We start from the raw sequence: 15,004 nt of genomic DNA, 5'->3' as shown, positions 1-15,004 counted from the left end.
AAATTAGAAGAGGAAGTGCTCATATTTTGTTATTATCAGGAAAGAGCAATTATCGTGAAACAGAAAAATTTTGGCCAAGCTATAAACATTGTTTCCGCTTTTCATATTACCCTGCTTAAATTCATGAGAAAATAGCTTCACAAAAATCCTCATACTACCAAAGATTAGTCAAATACAGAAATTTCTGACCTTCAGTTTCTGACATAGCAAGTACATACCTAAGTTGTAATAACAAGCAACACATCACGAAAATTTGTAAATTATTTTAAATAAGAAGAAAAGACATTATCACGTAAAGATGTCTGATTTTGCTGGAAGATAAATTGTAACCAACCATAATTATTAAAATACTTACTTTAAGAAGATACAAGACAAATAAATGTATCTCGGTATATCTTTCTCCTCCTCTGAGATCGCTTAAGGCTGAAAGCTATATAACTTGGAAATTTTCATATAATCTTCAAAGAAGGAGAGAATCCGCTGTAATATCTAGCCTAATCTTCCTTTATCTAACCTTCAGATTCTTGTGGTGTGTGCTGCTCAGTAGATTTCCACCTGGAATGAAGGCAATTACCTCGAAAATTATCTAACACATTAAAATGGTGGTATTAAACTAGTGTGGCAACGCATTAAAAAATACCCACCACAGCAGTAGTGGTCAAAGACCAAAACGTCACTGTACATTCAGCCTACTTTGCTGTTTGCAATAGTTCTAAAAAGAAAACTGACAGATTCAGACCGCATTCAGAACGGGACAAATGCTGTAAACCTGTCCACAGTCGTATTGACAGTCGAGTCCTCCAGTCCCTTGCCAAGGCCATATGTGCCCACTTTTATCCACCTATATTTCTACTATTCTCATATCTCACTTTCAGTTATTAATATAGTCACATCATGCAAACACGAGGCATACTTACTGGCATAAATTTCTTCTATTTTCCTGCAATGATGAAAAAGGCAAAATTCCATTCAACTTTACACTAATAGCACTGCTCACTTCATTCCATCTCGGTCATTTGCGAAAATTAATCGGAAGATTTATTAAGTACTTGCACACAAACAAGGCATCTAAACCAAATGGTGTCCCATGAAGTGTGTTAAGAACATGCTAAAGAATTAACAAATATCGCCTCCTCAATTTACCTTTTCAGCTTTCATGTACCCTGAAATATGGAAATAGGCATGAATCGAACACATTCCAAAGAAAATAGACAAAGGTAAGGAAATAATACCTTTGAAATGCTGTCACTCGTTCTTTCAAAGATTATTTAAAGCCAACCTCTGCAATACTTGGAGATCCAAAATGTAATTCTTGACGAATAACATGGCTTTTGCTACGCTCGATATACATCTGATGTTCTCATCTTTAGCATCAGTTTCTGGACTCAAGCCTTGGAAACATTTTGGACAAGCACATGTGGTTTCTCTCTACATTTCTAAAATATTTGATCAGATTTGTCACAGAAGCCTACACGGCTTACTATCAGTATATCATTGTCCTTCCAGATACTGAAATTTGATTCCCAAATGGTCCCCACTATGAGTCATGTCGGATGGCTTCTCTCCTCATATTTCCCCATCAATGAAAAAGTACCCCAGTGTCCTGTAATTTATTCTACTTTCGTTCCTATGTATACAAATGACTTGCTGTTACTGCCTTCAAATCCGATCCATAGGCTCTGCTGATTAGAGTGTACTTAATTTCTAATTTTCGTTGAACATAACTTGTACTGCTCAAGTATTAGAACCTTGAAGATCTACCATAACGAATGTCTTGAATCATAAACCCCAATCTCTTTGATTATTTTCAATTTCTATATATTTAGTGGGGTGAGGGCAACTTTATAGACTTCAGTGTGTGTGTGTGTGTGTGTGTGTGTGTGTCTGTGTGTGTGTGTGTGTGTGTGTGTGTGTGTGTGTGTGTGTGTGTGTGTGTGTGTGTGTGTGTGTGTGTGTGTGTGTGTGTGTGTGTGTGTGTGTGCTGAAAAATCGATCCCGACTGTTGCCTATCAAGAAAGAGCTCATGTTTCTTCTCTAAGTTTCTATAACATTCAACATATCCGAATATGACATGATTTCCTTTCTTCAACTGACCTACATCTCCAGCCTATCCTGTTAGATTCAGATCTTCTCCATAGGTTCTATAGCTATCAAAAATGGCTGGCATGGTTTTCTCACTTATGTTTCATACTGAATTATGTTTTTTCAGTATGTCTCACTTGCAGCAGACCCCGTCCACCTATTCTCATTAGTAGAAACAACCGGTCATCATCCCTTCGTGGATGTAATGCACGCTGCATAGTCAATAAATTTCTAGATTTGCTGTCCTGTATGTCCAGGTCAAACAAAGAAAACAAAAAGAAAAAAAAATGATGAGAGTCTCCAGGACACCAGGAAGTATCAAGGTGATCATGAATGGAGAAAGTGTAGAGCAAGTGAGACAATTCAAATACCTTGGTCGTATAATACAAGAAATTGGAAAATGTGACATGGAAATAAAAGAAAGAATTAACAAAGGAAAATATGCATTTTATAGCAAGAAAAATTTGTTTATTAATAGCTTAATGAGTATGTGGTTAAATTTTATGTATAATGATTGTTTTCTTATCAGTGCTCACCTTGACCGCCATCTTGTGCGATGCATATTCCGAAAATCATTTAGTATTTGCTGAGTAGTGCTGCAATGATGTGACGATGATGAAATGTGGTTTCTTTAACCCTGACCTAGATCTGCTTACAACACCAGGATACTTATCACCCCGACTTATCACTGTGCAGGCTGTTAAAGTATTTAACTTCCTTCTTCCTGTGGTGTCATTAGAGAGAGAGAGAGAGAGAGAGAGAGAGAGATCATAATTAAAAGCAATATTTTGCTATTCATTAGAGAGGCTCGATGGTCATAATATTTCCTGATGCATTTAAACCCCTCAGAACTTCAGTAATTTTCCTTATGTTCTGCTTTATTTATATCATTTACTGTAGCTGTGGGAAATGACATTGTAGTAACATGGTTTATTACATAAAATATTCCCAATCTCCTCTTACAAAGAATTGCAATTTTAATACAGGACTGAAATCTGATCCAAATAGAAAAGGCCGTCAAAACGATGACCCTTTTTATTTTGAATCCTCGTTAGAAACTGATTAAATTTCAAAGTCCAATATTTTCATTCGAATTATGATTTTAATTATCTATCCTCTGTTTCTCACTTACAATCCTGAAACATTTATTCTCTGATAAACACAACTGCTATTAAACTACGGATTCTCTAAATAACTTCATTCTTCTGAATCTGTTATCCACCTGATTAATTGTTTTTTTTCTTCTCAGAATAAGAATTCTGAGAATTTACTACGGGGATACGAGGTCCTAGTGATGTCTATGGGACATCACTTGGACTTCGTATTCCCGTTGAACACACCTTTCACGCCAATTCTTACCTGGTGATTGTTCCAGAAAAGATATTGTTCTACAGGATTACTATGTGGCCAGAGTGATCTGTAAAGCACGGCAACGCCCCGTATGACATTATTTATGCAAGCATGGTTCGAAGAACACATCCGAGCATTAAGTGTGCAACTGCCATACATTATCTTAATTTCTTTCACGCTAGATGCCCCACTACCCCTAAACGCAAATGAATGCACTCACTCACTCATTGCTCAGTGAGAAAATTCTAGCTCTTATTCTTTTCTTCACTGCGAACAAACTTAACTTCCATGGATGCCTCTTGTTCTCTCCCCACCTTCTATATTACTAAAAGGTTCATCATGCGATATCCTATAACCCCCATTCAAAGGTTTATGGACCTCTATCATATCACCATCTTTCTCTTGTTAACCAGTGTCTGTAATTCACATATTTTCAATCTTTACTCATAATCTGTATTCCATAATCCCGATATAATCTATGTAACTCTTCTTTGCACCCGTTTCACAGCTTCTTTATCCGTTTGAAGCTAATAATGAGAAACAATTTACAGTAACGTAATATATATATTTTTTTCTAATCTTATTGTTATTATTATTAACTGTTACTGGTATTTCTCAGTTATTAATCAATATAAGTGATATTTAATAAGTATGATAGTGTGAGTTAAGAAGAATAAAAGAACCTTTACGATTATTGTAAACAGATTCACTTTGAAAATTTTTCAAAAAGAATTTTTGAAGAGAAAAGAAAAGAAAATTGCAAAAAAATTTGATCTCAGGAAAGCCATCGGTTAATTTATCCAAACTCTAAAAGCTGGTTTAGAGATATGTAAATCAAATTGCTAGAAACCCCAAGAATAATATTTGGAGGGTAGGAATTTATTTTATCTGGTCTCTTTCAGCAATAGGTGAGTTAACAGGTCGCATACAAAGGAAATGCGTTTTTTCACCCGGAATCCCACCAAAGGCAGTTGTCTCAAACGTGGTAGTTGAATTTTCTCAAGAGGATGAGGAAATAGTACTGTTTTTTTTTAATATATTCACAAACACCCATGCCATGGTAAAAAATTCAACCCAAAACCTGTTTGCTAGAAAACGGATAAGATTATTTACTATATTAACGATGTTGACAAAAGATATATTATTTGATTTCTTAATTCTAAAACGAATAGTTGTGTTCTATTTTCCAGTTAATAAAAACCAGATTTAACCACGTCGCCGTCAATATGGACAAAATACGTCACTACTCTACATTTCGTATCTATCATATATTTCAATGTAATATGAGTGGTATTAAAATTGTAGGTTGTAATATACATTTCGCATCCATGGTAACCTAGACGTACATATACGTGTTGGCCAGTTGGGTTTTAGTGTAATAATTCCCAAAATGTGTTATATCTTAAGTATTTTTCTATCAACTGTTGATCTTAAATTTCAGCATATTAGAAGCAAGTGACCTTCCTACTATTTTGTTCGACTAAATTTGATTTGATTTTTTAGTTACAAAAAAGTAACTAAGTTTTGTGTTCAAAATTGAGTTACTGTTTTATGTTATTCAATAAATGTTAATAATGGCATTAATAATATTTCTTCTTTAATTTCACAACTGCACGTTTTGAAGATCATTAATGACGGATAGTGCTACTACAAAAAAACAACGCAAGTGCCGATTAAACTAGGTTCAGAACACATGCATAACGGAATAAATGACAGTAATATTGGAGTTCTGAATTTAACCAATTCACAACTCCAATAAGCAGGCATGTAATATAGACAGGTTAACGAAAATCACTGTATTCCTGCGGCTTCTTAGATGGCCCACCGAGATGGTACTCACTCATCGAACCAATCTAGTGGATTTTCATCTATTTCTCACGGAAGAAAAAAAAAAACAAAGAAAGAAAGAAGTTCACCATCTTGCTTTCTGTCTGTCAAATGTACCTTGAAAAAGTTCCATGTTTTGTCTTTAAAGAGGATTTCCTGAATTTCCTAATTTTGCAGTTTTAGAAGTAAAATTACTGCATGTTCTGTTCACAGAATTTCGTAGAGTTTTAAATTAAAAGTGGCACATGGTGAAATCGCCTGAGGAAAAAGAATTTGCCAACACACACACACACACACACACACACACACACACACACACACACACACACACACACACACACACACACACACACACACACACACACACACACACACACACGCACACATAACACACACACACACACACACACACACACACACACACACACACACACACACACACACACACACACACACACACACACACACACACACACACACACACACACACACACACACACACACACACGCACGCATAACACACACACACACACAACAACAACAACAACAACAAAAATAATAATAATAATAATAATAATAATAATAATAATAATAAGGAGAAGACAAAGATAATTTTTCATATCAATTTGAACTGATAATGATATACAACTAATTAATTTTACCATTGAGAAGTACTATCAGACTAATTCTGGGAGTGGTTTCTGTTTCGAAACATCTACAAGAACCAGTTTGAAGAATATTTATTAATGGAAAATGGCCTTCCGAATCTTCTCTGATGTGCGTGCGGGATTTTAGTTTTATTTTCCTCATTTTTTTTATTTTTTTTATTTTTCCTGCTATAGACACTTACTTACGCTGTTACTGAGTGTCTACAGCTTTATTCCGATGAGAAACTGATAAATCCTACCTTGAAATATTGATATACTTCATGTTTGTCTCTCATCTTTAAAAAAAGAAAACCTTTTCTTTATTTTACGGTAGCATGAGCAACTAGATGAAGAGCGAGCGAGAGAGAGACATTTTTCTATTAAATAAAATATCTTATATTAAAAAATCCAATCTTAATTAAAATAAGAATAATTAAATAGTATTCATCATTACCTAGGTAAATCGATGATTGCGATAAAGCGTCAGAAGCCAAAGATGGACAGCGGTTCCCTTGTCATGATAATGATTATGATGATGATGTTGTTCAGCCTGTTTTTCTGATTGATTTTCATGTTGATTTGTATACTTTTTAAAAGAAATATGGATATATTAATATATTTTAATAAGAACTTTTGCTATAATCAGACAAACTACTCTCAATCTGAATTCACGATTCTATATTTGCTTTGTTCTTAGTCAGTTCGGATGATGCTGCTTGGATAGAATTAGATTCGAATTCCATTCCTTCAATGACAGGAAGAACTTTAATAAAGACTTTTCCACTAAAGATTAGTTAACAAGTCTTTTACGATTTCTCTTCCCGAAACTCAATTTTTTTCATCCTACTAAACAGGCTAGCAATTCAGATGAAAAGGGAGTCAGCAGATATATTGCATTAGCCTGAAAATATTCTGAAAATATTATAATATTCTCGATTCAAAAATTCTAATAGTTATGCTTTCAAACGATAATTATTGTGAATCTCTAAATGTGATCCTTCAAAAGTATCACAGTTAGAGAGTTGCAATAAATATCATTTGAAAGTACAACTATTAGAAATTTTGATGAATGAATATTATTATTTTATTACATTTTTGTTAATGTTTTTAGACTGGTGCGATTGAACATGGAAAATGTTGAAGAAAATTTCAATTGCTCCCTGTTTATTGCTGAACTCAAGTTCATAATAGCAATAAGAAAAAAATTATCTACACATTATAATAAGGAGGCTCCCCACAGTAATTTAATAACTCGATGAAAAAATTCAAAACAAACTGGATCACTTCATGACAAACCCAGATCAGGGAGGCGTTCATCAAGAGAAGCGAATGTGCTCGAAATCGAAAAGGCATTTGATAAACGTCCCAAGAAATCAGTGCAACATGCTGCTGCTTCTACTACTGAATTAAAAGTATCAAAAACCACACTGTACAGAATTCTAACAAGACAACTCCATAATCATGCTTACAACATTACGACTGTTGAAATGCTACAAGAAGAGAATTATCATGCCAGGTTGGATTTCTATCAACTGATTAAGCCAAAAATGGAAAATGTCACAGATGTTATTAACATGATAACTTTTTCAGATGAAGCAACATTCCACACAAGTGGGAACGTTAACTGTCACAATTGCCGCATTTGGGATGCAGAGAAGCCTCGGGAAATGTGGCAACACGAAAGAGACTTACTAAAAGTTAATGTGCGGTTAGGAGTTGTTGCATTATTGGGCCATTCGTTTTCGATGAGCTCACTGTCAGGAGTGAATCTTATTTAGTAATACTTCAGAATGTTTTTTATTTCCGAATTAAAGAGATTAAATCTTATGAAAAAAAACATTTTCCAATAGGATGGGGCACCATGTCACTATGCGACACAGGTACGAAAGTTTTTCTGGGTGACACGCAGACAGGTGGATCGTTAGAGGAGGTGATCTTGCATGGCCACCTCGGTCACATGACCTTATGCCGTTATACTTTTACTTATGGTATCACCAAACAGTCGTGAATGCTTCAAAACCTTCTTCTCTTGAACTTGATATTGTATAAGAGCATTGGACTAATGAGACAAATATTGAAAATAAAATAAGAAGTTTACAATCTTACGTAAAAAGGCTATTTCTATGACCCTTTAAATTAATGAGAGCAGATGTATTACTAATATCTTTGGTAAATATATTTGTAATACATCTATTATTACAAAATTAGTAATGCTTAACACAGATAAAAGACAAATTAGTTTGGTTTATATAAATTTATTCACCATTTGTTTCTCATTTTCATTTTTATATTTTCACCAATTAGAAAAACGAAAGATTAATTACTGAGTCTTAATTATATAGTAGTTGGTAGTTAAATTTTGTTCGCAGAAAACCCTTTTAAATTCCACAAACATGAAATAAACAACTGGAGAAACCATGGAAATAGAAGAATATTTTGGTTTTATAAACTTTAGCTGCTCTGGTTAATTAGAGTTGGGTTGTTCTGAATTACCGCCGAAGGAACTAAAGCTGTGAGGCCGTCCTAATGTCCACATTTGGACCTCTGTATTGGACTGAATAATTCACTTTCGTTGAAAAGGCCTTATCAATTTTGTTAAAGATACCAAGCAATTTTATTACTAGGTTTTAACCACCGTACAGGCCATTATGGATCAAATACGCATCCGCATACGCTTCGTATCCATCATATATTTCAATGTGTTATCAGTGGTATTACAATTTTAATATGCACTTCGCATCCATGATAACGCGAACGACTATAGACGTCTTGGCCGGTAGCGTGGTTTTAATCCTCAAGTCTGAGGTAACTCGTGGTAAAGGTGGAGTAAGGCGGATCACTTTCCTTAGTATTTTCCCCTAATGCAAAGCACATCCCCTTGCGGAGTTGTATTGTGCTATGCATTAAAGACAAGGGCCACTACTCAGACAGGTTTCGATCTTTATTGAGATCTCGTCAGTGGAAGCCAGACCCAAAAAATGCCAAGGTACATACCTAAGGTAAAAAAATTTCTACATCTTACTCTCATCCTGAGATTTTTATTTAATAAATCAACGCACCTTGTGGCAACTTGTTTAGGTAAAATTTACAAGCTCTACTTTACTTCAACCTTGGCATTTTATGGGTCTGTCTCCCACTGACGAGACTTTAATAGCGGTCAAACCGGTCTGCGTAGTGGCCCTTGTCTTAAATGCATAGCATCATACATCTCCACAAGGGGATATGTTTTGCATTAGGGGAAAATATTAAGGAAAGTGATTGGCGCTTAGTCCGCCTTTATCACGAGTTGCTTTAGACTTGAACTATGTTCAGGCGCAAACGTGACTTACTTGTCTGTTTGCTTTCTTGGGAAAAAGGATTAAAACCTAGCTTATAAAGTTGCTTGGTATCTTTAACATAGTATATACCGAAGGTAAAAAAACTTTCTACAGGCCTTATAAATATTCTCAGTAGGAAAGACAGATCTTTCCAACTAAAGTGTATTGTCATTACCGACTGAGTTACAGAGACATACCATTTGATGTCTTCGCACTAAATAAGCCGTGAATCCGAATATCATATCAGGTACAAAAGTTTGTGAAAGTCTTTACTTGATGAAAGATTTCTTAAGTGTAAGATCGTCGCAACCATCATTATGTGTCTGGTAGATGCATGAAGGGGAATCTAATAAACCACTGATCAGTGGTTTATTTAATAATCGCTATTCAGTGGTTTATCCAAGACTGTCATTTATGGAGAGGAACTCATCTTGTAAACCTGTGGATATTTAATAAATAACTAGTTTTGTTTTAAATTCATGATTAAATGTCGACGAAGAAGGATTGCCTTCTGTAGAGACTTGGATAATGCGCTTTGAAAAGAAACTTCCCTTCGGAAGAGACTTAACTTGTGGAGAGAGAGAGAGAGAGAGAGAGAGAGAGAGAGAGAGAGAGAGAGAGAGAGAGATAAACGGAATTTTTCTCTATACCAAGCAGGCGAAGTATCTTTAATGTATGATTTAAACTATCATTAAATTTCTCTAAAACCGTTCGACTAAAAAAAAAACAAAACAAAAAAACAATAGGAATCTGAATTTTTTAGATCGTTACTTTTAGGAGCAATATTTTAACTAGCTCCCAATAGAGTTCGCTAAAGTGATGTTTTCTGTGGTATTTTAAACAATCCATTATATGCAATGCTACGCTACTACAGGAATATTGTTGTAGTGTGACTTATAAAACATCCTAATTTTAAGCTCTCCAGAACTAACTCTCCAACGTAACAACCTGTTGTTATGTTATGTACGAAAAGGCTGCAAGATATATTATTTTTAATTTTTATAAACATATGAATCATTTATTCTATAAAACTGGTTATACATGTATGTTCTAATCTAAACAAATATTTCAATCTAATGATTAAAATACAATAATGATTAAAATTTTTGTCTTATGTCATATTAGTTTTTTGCAAGACAAAACGATTATACAGGGCGTTCACAAATGTTTGCCCTGATTATAATAAATTATAACTCTTGAATGGATACTGGAAATGGAACACAAAATTAGATTTCAATGCAAGACATATAGAAAAAAAATCAAAAGTCAACGAACATCTTCAAGATGTGAACCGTCGATGACACGTCTAGGGGTGTAATGTCCTGTGATCTCGGGGGACATGGGAGTAGACTATCTCTGCCAAACCAGCGATTTGGGAATTCTCGATTAAGACGATTGAGAAAATCACGAGACCAATGGGGGGGCTCCATCCTGTTGAAAGATAACATTTGGTTGCTTCTCCAAATGTTATCTTTCAGCTGGGCAATGGCATGGGGAATAGCTGGGGAATGGCATGATTATTGAGCATGTCTAAGTACACATTTCCATTAATTTCTTTTTCAAGAAAGAAGAAAGGGCCAATCACTCGATGATGCATTAGTCCACACCACACATTGAGATTTAGACTAGCTCGAATGTGTTCTCTTATGGCATGTGGATTTTCAGATCGCCTTGGACGATCATCTGGCTTTATCTCTTGGATAAAGCCAGATGATCGTCCAAAATGATCGTCGATGATACTCCTTCAGATGATCCAGATGATCGTCGAAGATACTCCTTGTCATCTGAAGTTCTAATGAAGCTCTTCTGATTGACTTCTGCGGTGACCAGATGAAGGCAGTTTGAACTGTCTCAACTGTCTTCTCGGAAACAGATGGTCTGCCACTGCTTGTACCCTTATGAACTGAACCTGTTCTAAAAAATTTGTCTTCCATGATTTAATGAACTTGACATCAGGTGGGTTCTTTCCATGCTGTGCTCTAAATATTCGCTGCACTATAACTGGAGAGTTTGTTTCTGCTAGCCACAGAACACATTATGCTTTTTACAGTACTGAAGCCATTTTGAAAGAAAATCAGAAACAGCCTTCCTGGTGGCAAAAGCAGTATACTGAAGATAACATAGGAGTTATAAAATTATGTATACGCACTTTAAAAAATTATAAGTTATAAACACACTATATTCACTTTCAATTTTATTTATCCAATTTTAAAGCGGAGATACATAAACTCTTTTTCAAAATAACATAAATTTAGTTTAAATGTTCAAAATGCACACTATGAATATGAATGCTTGAGCGATGCGAAATAATCTTAGTCTTACCTTGTACATATAATGGAATTATTTCCATCTAATCTTTATTATGTAGTAAAACCTGTAGAGTATTCATAACTTAAACGTAAACTGGTGACTATTTCGTCCTACGTATCTTAGGACACCGTCAGTATAGTAATTTCAAACGATACTAGTATTAACATAGTGTTAGGGCGCATATTCGCAATGAAATACCACTATGTGCGCAAAACCGTGATATAGAATTAAATTAAAATATACTTGATAAAAAAACAAATTTTTTTATTTATTAAATTAAAATAAATAACATACGTAAAGTTATTTTACACAATTTACGATGACAAATTCGCAACCTTTAGGGATAGTAAGAACGTCATTAAGGTTCAAATTAGGTCTGTGAAGTGGAGCTTCAGCATTTTCTTTATATAAATGCTCATCTTTATATAAGGATCTATGCAGAGGAGTGGTGTTTTTCCACCTGATCCTATGGTTTGGGTTTTTAACAGCGTGCTGTGATACGCCTGATTTGTGCGGTTTGATAAGCGGGATATGGTCTTGAGTTCCGAGATGCGCTTTTTAATAGATCTCCCTGTCTGTCCGTATTAATGCAACTTACAGGAACATGGAACTTTGTAAACGCCAAGTAGCATCAAAGGTGAGAGTTTGTCTTTAGGAGAAGGTATCAAATTATAGATCTGGTTGATTGGTTTTTAAGTAGCAACAAGTATTTCTTCATAATTTTTGAAAGATGTTTGGAGATGCTTTTGAATCCTTTGATCCAGTGGAAAAGCATCAAACGTCCACATCGATCCTTATATAAACATGAGCGTTTATATAAAGAAAGTGCTGAAGCCCTACTATCCTTAAAGTTTGGGAAATTGGCATCCTTAATCGTTTAAAATAAATTTATGTAGTTTATATGTATGTGTTAAATAAATACATAAATAAATCAATAAATTTATGTATGTATTATTTAATTAATATAGAATTAATTAATTCTATATCACGCTACTGCTTACATAGTGGGATTCCATTGTAAACACGAACCCTAACTACATGCCATTCTAGTATTGTTTGAAATTATGATACTCACGATGTCCTAAGTTACGTAGGACGAAATATTTACTTATTAAATAATTTATGTACTGTGGTCCCGTCCAAATATTTAAGTTCCTTCTCTATTCATTGGAAATTTTGTGTATGAAAGTCTAGATAAATAACCAGGGTATTGGTACAATTAACAATTTTGCATATTTCTTCAAGTAAATTCAGCATATATATTATATTTCCATCAAGATTTATAAACCGCTTTAATTAATACATGTAGCATTTAACGTTATTATTTCCTGCAGCTCTCTTAGATCCTGAGAGCTAGACATTAATTAAACGCGGATATTTCAATCTTCGCGCTACTATCTAGACGTGGATCTTTCAATGACATTCCTAATAATTTAAGTAACTTTTTTTTCTTTTACCATTATTTTACCACTTCCATTTAGTTATCATAAACAGTGTATGATTCTCTAGGAATGTCGAAATGTTGAAGTCGAAAACAGAAATAGACCTGTTGATCACAGTGATTTGGAATTACTTGTAATCTATAAAGTATTACGTGTTGTCGTTTTCAATAAGAAGACGACAGTACCTTCCATGAATTAAAATCCTAAGGATTACAGTTAAGTCGCAACATGATTCATTAGTATTATTCTTTAAAATAGCTACCTGTATTAGAAGAAATAGTACAGAAACAACGTGTTCATAAAAAGAAACAGTGAATGTCAGATATAAATATATATTCCATACTACTCATTAGGCAATGTGTAATGTGACTTGGGAGTAGGAAAATATCCTTGCTCAACAAATATACAGTGTGGCCATAATTAAAGAGGAGGTGTTCAGAGGCCTTTAGAGAAGAACGTATTGGACGAAATTCAACCAAACTTGGCGTAACTTGGATATATTATGGAATATTTATTTACAGAAGATAAATTTAGTATAAAATTTTATAGTATAAAATGTCCTCCTTTCAGGTGCTGTACGAACTACATTCTGTGAATTACATTTTTTTTTTTACAGCGGAACCCAACAGATCTGTAATGATTTGCCTTACATGTTGCGCTGTTCTGTCTTTCAAGGTTATTAAATCAGCAACTCTCCTGTATTTCAGTTGATCCTACAACAAAACGTCATAGCAGTTGAGCTCAGGCGAACGAGATGGTCATGCTGTGGCCAATGTACGACTAATCACTCTGTGTTCTGTGAAGTGTTGTCGTAACATTTCCTGTACCAGCAATCCAATGTGAGGCGGTGCTCCATCCTGCACGAATATGATAGAGTCAGCACGGCTTCTTCTCTGCTGCAGTTGCAGAACAACAATGTTGTGAAGCATCTCTGTCGATTCCCAGCAGCACAGACGGTATAAGTCACTGGTCGTTTCGCACGAAGTTCTTCGAAAGAGTACGGACCGATAACATACGATGCAGTGAAACCACATTATACTGTGACATGCGGTAGATAGCTCTAATGGAACACGAAGGTTATTTGAAACCCAAATGCGGAAATTATATGAGTTAGAACTACCTTTCAGATAAATCGGTGTTTCGTCACTCCATAATATCACACCCATGCATCATCCACTTCCATTCGAGCTAAGAACATTAGGGCAAAGTGCAGTCGAATTTCCTCGTCACCATGAAGGAAAGCTTCAGCTGGCGAGGTCTTCTAGGGGGAAAATCTCAGCATGTGAAGCAGGATTTTCTGTACTGTTGAGTATGGCATGTCCGCTTACCTAGATATTGCCCGAGCACTGCAGGACCTTTGTGCGTTATTCATTCCGTGTTCCGCGCCGATAGTTGCAACTTCATCAACTTATTGAGAAATAATCCGTTTGCCTCCTCGTCCTAGCCTCATTGCTAAAAGTCGGATTTTGAAAGAATAAAATTACTTTTCTAAGAGATTTGTTTTTGTCATTCGTCTATTTCTCCTATGCTTCAACGCCGATCTCGAGGTTTAGCAATAACGTTACCACGTAGTTGATTGTGAAACATGACTAGCGACTCACGTTCCAGTAATGTGAGATCCATAGCACTTCAGTTCTTATCAGAATGACGCGAATTCCTTTCGGTCTTCTTATATCCACCAACTCGTCAGTAGAAACAGTGAGGTTATGACGCATTCTAGAACCAAATATCCTTTGATGGAAGAATTTTTACTATTTTTTGTCTTCTGTAAATAAAAGCACCATTTTGCTGTGTGTAAGTACATCAAGTTTGGTTGAATTTTGTCCAATATATTTTTCGCTACAAGGCTCTCGACACCCACTAATTAATTATGGTCACCCTAATATATATATATATATATATATATATATAATGTTTATATTTTTTACTGACTGAAATTGGGGAAATAGACAAACGATTAATTCATTTAACACACAACGTGTTTCGTCGGAAGACCAACTTCTTAAAGCGTGAGAACAATAAAAGCAAA

The sequence above is a fragment of the Typopeltis vanoorti genome, chromosome 1 (genome assembly GCF_054136105.1).
Source record: "Typopeltis vanoorti isolate ZY-2024b chromosome 1, IOZ_Tvanoo_1.0, whole genome shotgun sequence".
In the NCBI taxonomy this organism is placed as follows: Eukaryota; Metazoa; Arthropoda; class Arachnida; order Uropygi; family Thelyphonidae; genus Typopeltis; species Typopeltis vanoorti.
Note: the sequence above shows the minus strand (reverse complement) of the source record.